The sequence below is a fragment of the Dama dama genome, chromosome 11 (genome assembly GCF_033118175.1).
Source record: "Dama dama isolate Ldn47 chromosome 11, ASM3311817v1, whole genome shotgun sequence".
Lineage (NCBI taxonomy): Eukaryota > Metazoa > Chordata > Mammalia > Artiodactyla > Cervidae > Dama > Dama dama.
The window spans coordinates 32888636-32904604 of NC_083691.1; the positions used below are offsets into that span (position 1 = coordinate 32888636).

General features: G+C 45.6%; 1 protein-coding gene across 1 annotated transcript in view; it reads left to right on the top strand.

The window, feature by feature from the left end:
* Positions 1-1721: 1721 nt before the first annotated feature.
* DPYSL5 (dihydropyrimidinase like 5) overlaps positions 1722-15969 on the top strand; it is an 87082-nt gene continuing 72834 nt past the window's right edge. Inside the window, exon 1 of the mRNA XM_061154988.1 lies at positions 1722-1850. The gene's annotated coding sequence lies outside the window, so the exon portion shown is untranslated. The remainder of the gene's footprint in view (positions 1851-15969) is intronic.

Here is a 15969-nt window from a genome sequence, read left to right on the forward strand (position 1 = left end):
CTGATGCTGGGAAAGATTAAGGGCAAGAGGAGAAGTGGGGGTGACAGAGGATGAGATGGTTGGATGGTATCACCTACTCAATGAACATGAGATTTTGGAAACTCCAGGAGATAGTGATGGTCTGGGAAGCCTGGTGTGCTGCAGTCCATGGAATCGCAAATGGTCGGAAATGACTTGGAGACTGAATAACTAACAACTAACAATGTTCAATGCAGGAGGCTGGGGGTAAGGGGGTGGGGTGGGGGTGGGGTGGGGGTGGGAGTTGGTCTCCCTGCATAATTTCAGGATGTGAGAAGGAGCAGAAAAGAAAACCTTCCTCCCAGGAGAAGTGGAGGCTCGGCGGTGGTAATCCAGAAGTGAGGCCCAACTCCCAGCCTGGTGGGCTGCAAGCTCTGAGCCAACAGCAAAGGAGTACAGAGCAAGGGACCCAAGGAGACCTCACTCCGATGGGCTCTCTGGAGGCCGGGCACCCTCAGATTTTGCTGAGATGGGGTCGGGGGGTGGGTGGTGGTTGGTGGGAAGGCCTTTGGGTGTAAAGAAGTACAGTTTTGTTTGAAAATATCCTGCCGGGAGAAACATCTCTTGAGGGCATGGTTGTGCAGCTACAGTCAGGGAACTCTCCCATCTTCACCACTTCTCAGGGGCCCTGCTGGGGAGGGGCTTCTGCAACAGCCCCTTGGGGTTCCCCGGGTTGGAATGAGGACTCAACGCTACATTTTAACACTGTATCAACAGCAACGCATTAAGTGAAAACAGTCAAATTACTGAACTGTATCTAAGCTATTATTACAACTACAGGAAAGAACAGATAGCTGGGTAAAGGGTTGAGAGGCTATCTGGAAGGAGGTAAAGGCCTGGCGATCCTCCCCTCTTTAGACTTGTTGATTTTGTTAGATTATGTGTGTATGTAAAAGTTGAAGAAAAAGGGTGAAGCGAAGGTAAATTGAGTTACAAAACATTTCCAAAGGCTTCATTCACCACGCCCTGGTAGGAGGTTTCAGAAATTGGACGGGCAGCTTGGACCTGAGGGCCCTGGATGGAGAAGCGGTAGCCGAGAGCATGAACTCCGGGTTCGAGGCCCCAGAAGGGACAGAGGCGAACCGAGGTGACCCCGCGTGGCCGATCACATTGTATATGGGAACATTTTTCTGTAACTACATCCCGCCCTCTCCATCCTACAATTCCGCCGGGCGCCCAGGGTAGGACTGGGTCTTGGGGGTAATCAGGCGGCCTTAGCCCGGCCTGCAGAGAAGGGCAGGCCCGGCAGCAGCCAGCAGACGGGGAGAGGCGGCGAGGACATTGTTCCAGCCTCTCGGGTGGGGTCCTGCGGGGGGAGGGGACGCGGTAGCCGTCCCAGGGGACCCGTGCATCAGCGCGTTCAAGCGCCCGGGCTTTGTGAAGTGTCTTGAGTCACCATGGAAATACGAAGGAACGCGGAGAAGGGCGCCCGGGGTCGGCTGGTTCTCGGGCCGCGCCCTTCGTCCCCTCTCGGACCCTGGCCCCGCGGCAGGGCCTGTCGGGAGTTGTAGTCCCCAGGCGGTGGCCGCGCGCGGCGCCGAGGATGCAGGGCGCCGCCGGTCCCCGCCTCCCCCTAACCTGCTAGCGCGAGGTGGGGAGCGCTGGGGAGGAGCTGTCGCTCCCGTGATTGGCGGAGGCCTCCTCCAGCCCCGACCCAAGTCCCCTCCCCCGCTCGCGGCTTCCGACTCCGAAGCCCCCGCGCGCCAAGGCGGCGATCAAGCGAGCGCGCGTGCAGCCGCGCCGCCCAGAGCACCCGCAACGCCGGCGCCGCGGCGAGACAGGAGGAGAACCCACCCACCGACAGAACCCCGCAGCCGCGGCATCCCGGAGGAGTGGGTGATGGCAGGGAGGGCGGTGGGCTTATTCTCCCCGGGCTGGGACGTCCATCTCAGACAGTCTGTTTCTCTGGGAGGAGCACAATAGGGCTGGGGTCGGAGTGCGCCCAGAGAACCGGCTGCTGGGAACGCGGCGGGAGGTGTGGTTTGGAATTCGGGGCAGCCTTCTCGGGCTAAATTGGGACCCGAATCGGTTCCTCTTTGTAAGCCCACAGAGTTCCCGGAGCGCCGAGCGGTACCTTATTCATAGTAGGCGTTTAATAGATGCTCGTGGGATTGCAAAGAACTGGGGTGAGGAGGCTGGCTTGGTGGAAGGCGTTCGCTCCTAGCACACAGTAGACGCCCAGCCTCGTCGAGGTGCAGTGAATGGCTGGAGGGCTGGGCGGGAGCTTCTCTGGCCGTGGGCCCGTCCTGCCCGATACCTTAGATCTGCGTGCGGTCCTCTGCCCGCACGGATCACCGCCAACCCGCCGCCCCACCCCCCGCCCCTAGCATACACACACACACACCCTCTGTCCCTCTCGCCTCCGGGTTGGAGTTTGCCCAGCCTGGACCGGACCCAGCGGTCCGCCTATTAGCCGGCCGCCTCTGGAGGCACCTGTCTGAACCACAAAGGCCGCCTTTCGCTGCCCAGCCCAGAGCGGGCGCCAAGCTGGGTCCCTTCTCCCGAGCCCAGCGCGAGAGCCCTCCCGGGGGCATCGATCTTGGCGGGAGACGCCCCAGGCCGGGGGAGGAGGCAGGAGTCCGAGTTGGAGAGGAGCTGAGATGGAGAGAGGCGGAGGCGAGGCCTCCGTTTGAGCAAAGATGCGAAAGATGGAAGATAGGGATGGGTGGGAGGAGGGGGCACTGAAGACAGGTTTGAGGAAAGAGAAGGGTCTGAGCAGGGAGGGTCGGAACTCGGAGCAGGTGGCGCGTAGCGAGGCTGGGGCTGATGAAGAATGTGGAGGGGAGGAGGGATGCGGGAGGGTGGAGACTGCCTGGGTTAGAGAAGAGTAGACGCTGGGGAGGAGGAGACCCACGCGATGAGAGGGAGGGGTCTCCCTGGGGAGGGAGGTCTCCCGGGAAGGGAGGGGCAGGCAGCTGGGGGTGGGGGGAGGCGGGTCTCGGGCCCAAAGACCCTCAGCCCCGGCGAGGGGCCCGGCGGTCCTGTGGCTGGCTGGGCGTGGCTCTTGGACCCGGCGACAGACTCGGGATGGCGGATCGGGGGCCGAGCCGGCTGTCCCTAAGAGGAGCTTTGTCTCCCAGCTTGACACCAGCCCTTAGGGACTCGTTTAGGGTTTTGTGATAATCCGCAGCGCCACAGGCACACCCTTTTCTTCGCAGAGCTGAAAGGCTTGGTCCAGCGGCAGGTGATGCCAGGGAGGCAGAATGGGGGCCGCCTCCCGCCCGGGAGACCCGGAGAACAATAGCCGGCACTGGTGTCCTCCACACCACGAGCTAGGGCACCCCTAGAGCCCGAGTGTGCGGTTTTCCGGTGCAGAAAACACTCCTGGAGAAATCAAAGGGCACGTGCTCTTCTCTTGGGGTTTGTGTTAGGGCAACAAACCCCGCTGGTAATTCTCTGATGTGAGTCGCGCATCCCCGCCCCCCAGACTGTGGGACCCGCAGACAGACGCCGCCCCTGGCTTTGGTACCTTCTGGCTGCGGCGCCGCCCCCTGCCCCTTGCTGCTGACCAACCGCCGAGACGGTCGGGGTGGGGGAAGACCTGTGGAGGTCGCCTCGGTGCTGAGCGGGCTCCCTGAGTAGCGGGCTTTGTCTGACGAGGCGGACGCGTGTGCTGTGCGTTCTGAGAGGGGGCAATCAGGGCTGGTGCGATTTGTGATAGAATGGAGAGAAGCAGTCGTGGAGATCACCCGCCACGGGTGCAGCTCCTGGACTTAAAGCCGGCAGCTAGGGGACCAATGCTTCCCTTTGCCGGTGACCACACCCAAGTCAGTGTATCCATCCTTTGCAAATTTCACTTGTAGTGTCTGCTGACCTAAGAGAGGGACGACTCTGTGATAGGAGGCGTCTTCTTGCCCATGGGAAAGCAGATGGACAGAAATGGAAACACAAAAAGGAGCTCAACAGAGCTTTCCATGCATTCAGTCTTGCTTGCTGTCTAAGCATCTTTCACACCAGGCTAGCAGCGTCTTAACATGTGAGATGACAGCCAGAAACCAACGTTCAGTTTTACAGGTTTTCGTTGATGATTGTTCAGTTGATATTAAAGGTGATTCTTTAGCATAGACTTATACTTTTAAATGGTCATTCATTTTATTTATTTATTTATTTTAAATGGTCATTCATTTTAAAAAGACAAAACAAACAAAAAGCAAGCCAGAAGCATTTTTATTCCAAGAGTGAAGGAAGAAGCTTGGCTCGATGACAAGCAGACCATCATAGGAAAAATCGCTGTGACATATTTGGCCTGAAGTTGACTGATGAGCCTTTGGGCTCTCATAACCTGGCTTTGAAACCTTAGGATTTTACTCGGGTTGATGTATAACGTGAGGGACTGTGATGTGACTGTCGCCTATTGCCCAGCACATATGGTAGCTGCCAATGTGAATTCTTCCTACCTGGGCTGTACCCAGCAGTAGCAACAGTAGGCTCTGCCCTGATGTTTAAAGGATGATGTTTTGCAGAGGTGCCTCTCAGAATTTACAAAGGACTAGCTGGAATGTTGTTCATTGGATGTATTTAACTAAAATAATAGACCGGTCTATCTCCAGAGTAAGTGAAAACCAGGAATCTCTATATTGGATCCCTGGTGGCTCAAAGAGTAAAGAATCTGTCTGCAATGTGGGAGACTGGGGTTCAGTTCCTGGGTCGGGAACATCCCATGGAGAAGAGAATGGCTACCCACTCCAGTATTCTTGCCAAGAGAATTCCATGGACAGAGGAACCCAGAATAAGTGAAAACCAAGAATCTCTATATTAGAACACCCAAAATCTGGTACTAAAGTTTTTTTTTCTTATGAAAAAACTCCCAATGAGACATATTTTGTTGGCTTGTTCTTCTTGAGAGAATTTTATGGACTTAAGGGTGTAATCCTATTATTTTAGAGCACTGTGTGAACATCCAATCCAGTTTTTTCCTCGTGGGGAGTCAGTTCATAGATAAGGAATATTAGTATGACCGGCCCATTTCTGCAAGGAAGATAGAAAGCAGTATCCTCCTACCTGCCCTGTGAAAATGCCTGGGAGACAGATAAGAGAGGCAGGTGGCTGTAGAAAAGAACCTTATGTCCCTAGAATTCTAGAGTGCCCACATGGGCAGCATGTGAGATCTTAGTATCCTGACCGGGGGTCGAACCAACACCTCCTGCAGTGGAGGCATGGAGTCTTAACCACTGGACCACCAGAGAAGTCCATAGAGTGCCATTCTTAACTCCCATCTCCCTGACTTTGGGAACCTCAGCTAGGTATACAAAAGATGTTTGTGGGACATGAACACTTGGCCGTTTTTGGCATAACCTCTTCAGATTTAAGTCAGGGTAATAGTATTCTAAATACACTGCATGTTTCCACCACTGGAAGCAGTTACCCAGCAAGGCAAGTGTGTACAATTGGCCAAAATCAGGTTTGAGGACTTGGTATAGGCTTCATCTGTGGTACCTCTACCTCCTCCTGTCTTTCTGCCATGGATATCTGAGAATTCTCCCTCTTTGATAACAGCTCCTTTGACAATTCAGCTTCAGGGAATGGAACTGTAAGCCAAAGGCCATCACAACTGTGGATAAATTTCTGGAGTAAATCAGAATTTAGTTTAATATTGAGAGCCAGGGGAGTTGGTACTATTAGAAAAGAGTATGTAAGACCCAGTCTATCTTTCTGGTGTCAAAGCTAACCTAATTCTGATAGAATCTAATCCTGTTCACACATTTTTGATTTCTGAGCTATAAGAAAATATTTCAGAAAAGTATTCTAAAGACTTAATTGACAGTCACCTAGAGAAGAACAATGATACAGGAAACCTTTGTCAATGTGAAAACCTGTAAGGAGAAGTTGGTATAAAATGTAATCAAATGAGAGTAATCAAGTAAGAAGGTATTTGATTTTCTTGTACTGCTAGTGAACAAATAAGAAATAATTTCAAGATCACTTTGTCTTAAATTTTTATATGAAAATGAAAGGTGCAAATACTGTGGTATGACTTTAATGAATGTTGATATTTATGTATAAAAGCAGACACATTATATACTTAAAAGAATTTCATGAAAGAATATTGTATATGGTTTGTTCTACTTCAATTTTGGAAATTTCTTCCATCTAAAATAAATGGACTTAACCATAGCATCCCCGACCCTCTCATGCCCTCTGATCAATCACAGCCCAGTTCTGTGCTGTTCCTTTGCCTCCTCCCACATGGACTCCCTCTTTACAATCCAGACTCAGAGGCAATGTACACAGGAAGGAGAACCTGGCTCTGAGCCAGAAAGCTGGAAGTTGAGTCCCAGCCCCAACACTTGCTGTCTGTCCATCCTTTTTTTTTTTTTTTTAATTTATTTTTTTTAAAGATAGCCCTAGGTTTTACTTCATATCTGTGTCCTCGTAGCTCAGTCATGTCCGACTCTTCATGACCCCATGGACTGTAGCTTACGAGGCTCCTCCGCCCATGGGAATTTCCAGGCAAGAGTACTGGAGTGGGTTGCCATTTCCTTCTCCATGTCTGTCCATCCTTAAACGACTAATTTTTATCTTAAGGACTCAGTTTCTTCATTTATTCAATGAGGTTTATATGAGTTAACATATGTATAGCCTGAGAACAGAGTCTGGCCCCTAGTAAGTTCTCAATAAATGTCAGTTACCACCATCAGCACCATCATCATACTCTCACCCCAGAATGTGTGCCCCTAAAAATATTTTGATTCCTTGTTTAATCTTTCATCCCCAGAGGTCAGGGTAAGCTGCTATAGGGTTATCAATAGTGGGAATAGAAAGAATGATTAGGACTCTGTTCTGAAGGTACCACTCTGTAAATAGTAGGAATAGCTCTGTGTTGACTGTCAGCCTCCTTAAGCACAGCTGTTTTGAGCAGCTGAGGACTTGCAGAGTTAAGAATGTTCCAGAACTGCTCTGACCCAGCTTTGCCAAAACTTTCCTGTGTATAGAGTTGGCCTGGCAACTGCTCCTGCTCCTACATCATCTAAAGAACAATTAGGCATCCTTAACTGGTTGAGACAGCTGTTCTGAGGCTGTTCTGTTGGTGTGGGAAAGAGTGATCATGTTTGGTTGATGGCAAATTCTTGGGAATAAAAATATCTCAAGTTTTCTACCTAAGAAATAAACTCAGCAGCACAGAATTACCCATTTAACAAAAACTTTCAAAGTACTTGCTCTGTGCTACGGGTTGTTCTAGTTGCTATGAGTTGAGTACAGTACTGTTATTATCCCCATTTTACAGATGAAGCAAATGAGAAGTGACAGAGAAAAGCTTTGCACCCACGGGCTCTACTCAGAACCTATATGAGTCAGGGTTCTCCAGAGAAACAGACCAATAAGGATTGGCTTATGAGACTGTGGGAGCTGGCAAGTCTGATGTATGTAGGGCAGGCTAGTGGACTGGAAATTTTCAGGTGGGAGCTAATGTTGCAAGGACCCCATAATGGTTAGTCTTAAAGCAGAATTTCTTCCTCTTCTGGGAGACCTTGGTTTTTCTTTTAAGGTCCTTCAGCTACATTCGACTACATTGTATGAGGCCCACCTACATTACTGGGGAAAATCATAAAGTCAACTGGCATAACCATACCTATAAAATACCCTCCCAGCAACACATATAGATGTGTTTGACTGAATGACTGACTACGATAGCCTAGCCAAGGTGACACACACACACAAAAACTATCACAGGGTCCATGCTTTTTTAAACACTACCCCAAGCTAAGAGCCTTATTTGCAATAAACTAAAGAATTAGCAATGGCCTATTTATCCCACTACAAAATGCTGCCCCTTACCTTGTTGAAAATACAATTTGGATCTCTCTTTTTCACCCATGTAGCTTCTAGCACAAATTGTTGCTCACAGCAAGCATTTAATAGATAATATTTCATTTGACTCAAGTGAGTTTGAGGTTTTACTAATGACTAGATTCTAGATTCTCTTGAATCAAGGCAGGAGAGGTACTGCCCTGGCAGTCCAGTGGATAAGACTCACTTCCCCAGCAGAAGGCACCAGCAGGAGGCACAGGTTCAATCCTCAGTTGGGGAACTAAGATCCTGCATTCAGGACCGGCCAAAAAACAAAACAACAGGAGAGTATCTGCATTCTGAATTAGGCATTGTGTCACTCTTCACCTCCCAACATCTGTCCATTTTCTTTCTTTTTTTTTTACATCTGTCCATTTTCATTGGCTCAGCAAAGAGATTGGGTTCTGTCACTGTTTCCACTCCTTGTGAAAGTGTCTTGTACACAGTAGCAGTGCCTAGGACTCAGTCACACTACCTTCGAGCCCATTCAGTGTCCCCTGACAGGCATTCCCTTTGTTGATTTCAAATCCGCCATGGGCTCCCTCCAGTTTCTCAGGCCTTTGGTTTTTATTCTCCCTGCCTTTGTCTGGCTCTTTTTCCTTCCCTTTGTCATCCCCCAGAGCATGACCCACTATTGATGGAGAAGTCGCCTCCTTTCTCATTTTTAGCACTTTAACCAGATTTATGTCTTTGTGGATCAATACATTCATTCTGTTATAAAATTCAAATGTAGCCCCCGATTTTTTCCTTTACTGCTTTTTTTGTTTCTTTACTGCTCTTTTTCAACAGATGTGAAACTCAACTTTAAGGAAGTTACTCAGAATGTTTTTAAGTTTGGCATGTTGCCGTATATATGGGCCACACACTACATAAAATAGTAGTTTGGGGGGCTGAGCGTGTATTTTTAAAGTATTTTCATTTTTTAAACTTTTTAGTAAAGTGTAACAGATATATAAACCTGGAGTGCTGCAGTCCATGGGGTCGCAAAGAGTTGGACACCGAGCACCTGAACTGAACCGAACAGATATACAGAAAAATATACAAATCATAAGTGTATAGCTGACTGAATTTTCACAAGCTGAACATGGCCATGTAACCTCACCTGATCAAGAAACAGGTTACTAGCACATACCCCAAAGCCCGCCTTCAGTCGCCTCCTAGTCACTACTCTTCCAGCGTCTCTAACCACTATTAACATAGATCAGCTTTGCCTATTTTTGAACTTTTTACAGATGGACACTTATACTGGGTACTCTTTCAGAAGGTGGCTTCTTTTGCTCACTGTTACATTTGCTGCATTTCATATGCTCATTTTCATTGCTATATAGCATTCCATTGTGTAAATGTACCACGATTTACTATGCATTATGTTGTTAATTGGTATTTGGCTAGTTTTTGTTTGATGCTACTGTGAATAGTTTTTTTTGTTTTGTTTTGTTTTTTTTTTTAGTTCTGTGAATAGTTTTATTGTGACTATTCTAGCTCACATCTTTTGGTGAACAAACTTGTGTTTCTCTTGGGTATATATTTAGGAGTAGAATTCGGGTCAAGGATATGCATATGTTATGTTTTAGTAGACTGTGCCAAATAGTAAGACTAATGGTGAACTTTTTTAAAAAAGTCAATCCCAAGGCATGCAATGCTGTGATTAAACTGTTTTTAGAAGCCCTAAATGCTGGCATGATTTTGTGGTTTGATCAGAGATTGGTTTTAAACTCTTACTCTTCAGTAAAAAATAGAACTCTGGCTATGTCTGACTCCACAGTAGCTGAAATGAACATTTAAAAACTAATGGTTGTGCTTGGGCTTGCTACAGCTACTTCTTTACTTCTGTTTCTTAAGGAAAAGCTGAGAATCAGGTTATAGTTGCAGTGTGGGTCCAAAGATCATTTAGGAGATGACTAGTCAGATTTGAACAAGATTAACAAGCGATTTTTATTCTGCTAACTTTTCTTATATTAGGTCAAATTGCAATTTTGAATTGTGTGATTTTGGTGACTTAAAAAATTCCTCAAAAAGTACCAACTTGGAATCAGAAAGTTCAGATTTTTTTAAATTATAACTATTTTTTGGCATTTTTCTGTTTTTCTTTTAATTTTATTTATTTGTTTATCTTATTTATTTGGCTGTGCTGAGTCTTCATTTCTCTAGTTGTGGCTACTCTCTATTTGCTGTGCTCAGGCTTCTCATTGCGGTGGCTTCTCTTGTTGCAGAGCACAGGCTCTAGATGTGCAGGGAGAAAATTCAGATTTCTTACTTGGAAATAAGAATTATAGCATATATCCCATTTTTGTGGGTTTTTAAAAAAGACTTAAACTGCACAATTTGGGGGAGGGGGATGTTCATCTTATTTAGGGTTTCTCTGGTGACTCAGGTGGTAAAAGAATCTTCCTGCAATGCAGGAGACCTGGATTGGATCCCTGGGTTGGGGAGATCCTCTGGAGAAGGGAATGGCTATCCATTCCAGAGTTCCTGCGGGGAGAATTTCATGGATAGAGGAGCCTGGCAGGCTACAGTCCATGGGGTTGCATAGTCAGATACAGCTAAGCAACTAACACTTTCACTTTTCACTAATCTTATTTATTTACTTTTTTCTCTCTTTTTAATTCAAGTATAGTTCATTTACAATGCTGTGTTAGTTTAGTTATACAGTAAAGTGATTCTGATAGATCTCTATCTGAATATATATATATATATATATATATATATAAAACATACATATATATTCTTTTTCAGATTCTTTTCCTTTATGGGTTATTAAAAAATATTGAATATAATTCCCAATGCACATTATTTTTACAATAGGATTATAATGGAAGACATGAACAGTAGCCTCCAGATTATAGGCAAATCCATCTCTTCTCCATAGCCGGTCTTCACTGTTGGCCCAGGAGAGATGGCAATGATAAATGTGGCCAATGCAGATCAAGGGCAGTAGTTTAGGTACAATTAGAGGATGGTGGTAAGAAACCTTTGCCACCAAAGGAGTGTGACAAGGTGGTCATGAACCCCTAACTTGCCTGGTTTTTTACGACACTCATTCACAGCCCAAGTTGTTCCTGAAAAAGAATTTTCTCTTGCCATGTAGCCTGCCATGTTTGATTGGTCCTCATACAAGCAAGTGAGATCAGATTTATCCACTGCTTTAAATATAGATTTACTGCTTAATCTCTAAGTCCCTTAAAGACATGGATATTTTCATATCTCTTTTAATATAAGATTTAGTTTCACACTTTAAAATGTATACTCCTCCAATATTTAATCAGTTATAAAACCACTTATAGACCATTTTGCTGGTACAGCTAGTGAAATGTTTGCTTGTTTCATCCAACTCTCATCCATATATACTCAACATAATTTTTACAGAGTTGTAACCACAACATGAATCCACTATTGTGGATACTGTATTTTGTTCTTTCATTTGACATGAGAAAAAAACTTTTCTGTGTCTCTGCCTAATTTAGAAATGTAAACTTTCAATGACTGCCTATTGTTTCATTGAAATGGGCTATATTTGAGTGTTTACTTATGAATATTTAGATTATGGTCGATTTTTAAATTTTTAGGTAGTGTTTACATCATTGTGAACATCACATACATGATTTTTTATCACCCAGCTGATAATATGTTTTTGAGAATCAAGATTCCCTTTAAAAAAAAAAAAAAGGAGTGATGTGGGAGATGCAATTTTAGTCATAATACTGGATAGTTTTCACATGAGGAGAAATGCATAAATGCATGTTAATTCCTTGAAATGGATAATACATGTCACAGAATTCCCTGATCATAGAATGCCTTCTAATTAGTCTTAGCTGGCAAGTTGTTTATCAAAGAATTTGTGGAAAGGTAGGAATAATGTAAGAATTTGTAGAGGTAATCAATCATTTTACAAACAGTACCTGTAATAATAATTTGGAAGACAAAGGACTCCAAGTAAAGCCAATTTTACTAATAAATTCTATAAAATTGTATTATCTTTTAATAGCAGATAGCACCAAAAGTTGGCCATTGTGGAAGAAATCAAATGGTCACCAAGTTGAGAAGAGATGAAACAGTTGTGAGAGGCATCCAATACTTCGTTAAATTCTAAATATCTGCCAGTAGAGTGCAAATAGCCAGGACCCAGAAATGACTGTTGGAACAGCCTGGCAAGTGAGAGGTTTACTCACAACCCAGTAACTGGACTTAAATTGCACTGAGCTGCTTTGGAGATGGGCTCAAACTTCCTCTCACGTATTTTCGTAGTGCCTGCAAGGAACAGTGCAATTTCCAGGAAGGAGCTTGCACATGGGAGAGAGATGGAGTTTGAATCCTGACTGCTACTCTCTAGACACGAGAGACCTTAGACAAAGTCACCTGATCTTCCCAAGCCTCGGTTACCTTGTGATTTAAAGATCATAGCTTTATGAGGAGGACTCAGGGGAAAATATGCAGGGAGCCTCGGGGTCACATCGTAAGTACTCAGTAAGTGGAGCTAATGTATTCTCCGGATGCTCAAGTTAGGTGCTTTTAGATGCATAAAGATATATAACAATATTGTCAAAGTACATGCTTGTCAAGTGAACAGGCTGGACAGCATGATAACTGGTGCAGAGGGAATAGAGAGCACCTGAGAAGTTCAGCCACAAAGGCTCAGTTCCCTCCTCTGTTCAGTGAGGAGGTGGAGACTAGATCCTATCTGGCAGCTCAGATGTTCTGTTCCAGCCATACTGTGCTGCTACCGAGACCTTCGTGATTCCTTCCCAACTCAAACTGGCAGACTTGCAGCACCATGTATTAAAACGAAAACTGCTTACACCCTTTAACACAGCAATACCGCTTCTGGGAATTTATCCTAAAAATGTATAAGTATATGTGCACAGTGAAATATAGGAAAGGATATTGTTGCAGCATTATTAGTACTAGCAAAAAATAACTTAGACCCAACCTAAATTCTCAAAATTGGAGAGCTAGTTAAATACGTCATGATCCACCCTTACAAAGAAATTTTTTGCCCCTCCATATGTGGGATCTTTGTTCCCTGACCAGGGATCAGACCCATGTCCCCTGTATTGGAAAGGCAGAGTCTGGACTACCAGGAAAGTTCTAAGGCAGATAATTTCTGATCTGATAAAGAACAACCTCTAGTATGTATCACTGAATAGGAAGAAAGCAGGCAGACCAATATTAAATGCATGTTGCCATCTGTGTAAAATGTATGTATATATGGACTTCCATGTGGCTCAAACGGTAAAGAACCTGCCTGCAATGCAGGAGACCAGGGTTCGATCCCTGGGTTGGGAATTTCCTCTGGAGAAGGGAATGGCAATCCACTCCAGTATTCTTGCCTGGAGAATTCCATAGACAGAGAAGCCTGGCGGGCTACAGTCCGTGGGGTCGCAAAGAGTTGGACATGACTGAGCGACTAACACACATGTAAAATATATACATATGGGCTTCCCTGGTAAAGAACGTGCCTGCCAATGCAGGAGTCATAGGTTCAATCCCTGGGTGGGGAACATTCCCTGGAGGAGGGTGTGGCAACCCACTCCAGTATTCTTGCCTGGAAAATCCCATGAAACAGAAAGAACCTGGTGGGCTACAGTCCATGGGGTTGTGAAAGAGTCAGGCGCAACTTAGAGACTAAAAAACCACCACCACCACAGTGGGCCAGGTGTCAGCATAGGGTATTAGGGCTAAAAAGAACCATAGACAACACTTAATCATTTCACAGAGGAAGAACCTCCAGGGCAATTTAAGTCCAGTGAGCTGTGTCAGCGCAGACAGTTTCTGATACTCTTTGGTCTCCAGTGACAGGCTAAGAGACCTCCAGATCCTACTACGGAATGAGTTCCCTTGTGTAGACTGTTTGTTTCATTCTGCTTTGCATTCTGGTTACCTGTGGTCATGTTTTCTCTGTAAGGACCATAAAGGCAGACTTCTGAATCCACACCTTGGTGTGGTCTCTTCCTGTGACTTGCTTTTGACCAAGAGAACACTGTCAACATGATGGGGATATCATGCCATGACTGTTACATGATTTAAGACTCCATCTTGTGAGCAGACTTGCTCTAGAGACATGACTTAATGAGTAAGTGGCTGTGCTGGGAAGGCCCGCTTGGCAAAAATTATGTAGCCTCTGGGAGCTGAGCAGCCTCTAGCTAGAAGGCTGTGTCCATGAGGAAATGAATTCTGTCAACCTGAGTGAGCTTGCAATTAAGTTCTTCCCCGGCAGGCCTCCAGATGAGAGCACAGCCTGTCCAACACCGTGACTGTAGCCTGTGAGGCTCTAAGCCAAGAACTTAGGACTCCTGACCCACAGAAAGTGAGGTAGTAAATAGGCGTTGTTTTAAACCACTACGTTTATGGTAATTTTTAAACAGCATAGAAAAATAATTCACAGCTCTCCTGTATCCCTGTTTCTAGTCCATGTTTTCTTCACCCGTTTTACCTCATATGAACCCACTGCTTTTTTATCATTATCTTTCTGAGTCTTTGCTCCCCGCCACCCCACCACCCCACGCCTCCCTCCCCCACCACATGTGGAATCTTAGTTACCAGACCAAGGATTGAACCCATGCCCCCTGCATTGGAAGGCGGGTTCTTAACCACTGGGCCACCAGGGAAGTCCCTTTTCAGTTTTAATTGTTGACATTTTTTCCTTTCTTTTTTAAAAATTAGACTCTCCCCTCTCCCATTTCCTCTCTCTTTCTCTTCTCCATCTAAATACCACCTCCTCACCCTCACTCATGTTTCATTCTTTATACATTACTGTGTATAAACATATGTGTGCCTGTGTCCTAAGTCATTTCAGTCATGTCCAATCTTTGTGACCCTATGGACTATAGCCCACCAGGCTCCTCTGTCCATGGGATTCTCCAGGAAAGAATACTGAAGCAGGTTGCCGTTTCCTTCTCCAGGGGATCTTCCCGAACCAGGGATCAAACCCCGACTTAGGTCTTCTGCAATGGCAGGCAAGTTCTTTACCACTAGTGCCATCCCGGAAGCCCATATTAATATAATATACCTAGGTGTTTTTCACCTTTGTTCATTTTGCAAGAAGAGGATCCTTTTATGTTTATGTTTATGTGTAGATATCATGGATACATAATTTTTATTGGTAAAATATATCATCTATACAACTTGTCTTATTACATCTTAGAAGAACCTTTAAGACAATTGGTATAGCTCTAACTTTAAAAACTGCATGATATTCTATGGTGTGGATAATATGATATTGTGATATAATAAGAATATTTGGTTGTCATTCCTAGTTGGCACAGAGTTCATAAAACTTAATTTTCTGAGTGATTGGGGTGAGAGGAGTGTCTTGTTATTCATAATAAGCCCCTTTCAACCTTACCTGAGTTTATGCTAATAAGGTAACTGAGGCTGGGAGCTGGTTGTCAAGGGAACCAACTAGGTGATTGATAGCTGGAACTTTCAGTCCCACCCCTCAGCCCTCACCCCACTTCCAGGGAGAGGAAAAGGAGCTAGAGATTGAGTTAATCACCAATGCCCATTGATTTATTCACTCGTGCGTTTGTAATGGAACCTCCGTAAAAACCCAGAGGAGTTTAGAGAACTTCCTTATCGCTGAATGCATTGAGGTGTTGAGAGGGTAGTACACCAGTGAGGGTATGGGAGCTCCAAGTCCCTTCCCCAGATCTGGCCCTGTGTGCGTGTCTTCCATTTGACTGTTCCTAAGTTATATCCAGTGCTCTGTTGTGCTGTGGTTAGTCGCTAAGTCGTGTCTGATTCTTTGTGACCTCATGAGCCTGCAGTCCTAAAGGCTTCTTTGTCCATGGAGATTCTCCAGGCAAGAATACTTAGTTGTAAGTTAAGTGTTTCTCTGAGGTTTGTGAGCTGTTCTGGTGAATTAACAAATTTGAGGAGGGCATTGTGGGAACCCCAGATTCATATTTGGATGGTCGGAAGTACAGGTGACAACCCAGGGGACTGGTGTCTGCAGCTGGAGACAATCTGATGGGACTGAGCCTTAACCTGGGGAGCCTGCACTAACTTCCGGTGGTCGGTGTCAGAAGTGTTGTAAGTAGAGACACAGTTTTCCTTTGGAGAGTACCACAGATTTTTCCTCCATTCCGCACTGGTGGGTATTCAATTTGCTTCTAGTTTTCTAGTTTCACCCTACCAGCCATGCTGCAGTGGACTTTCTGTACATGT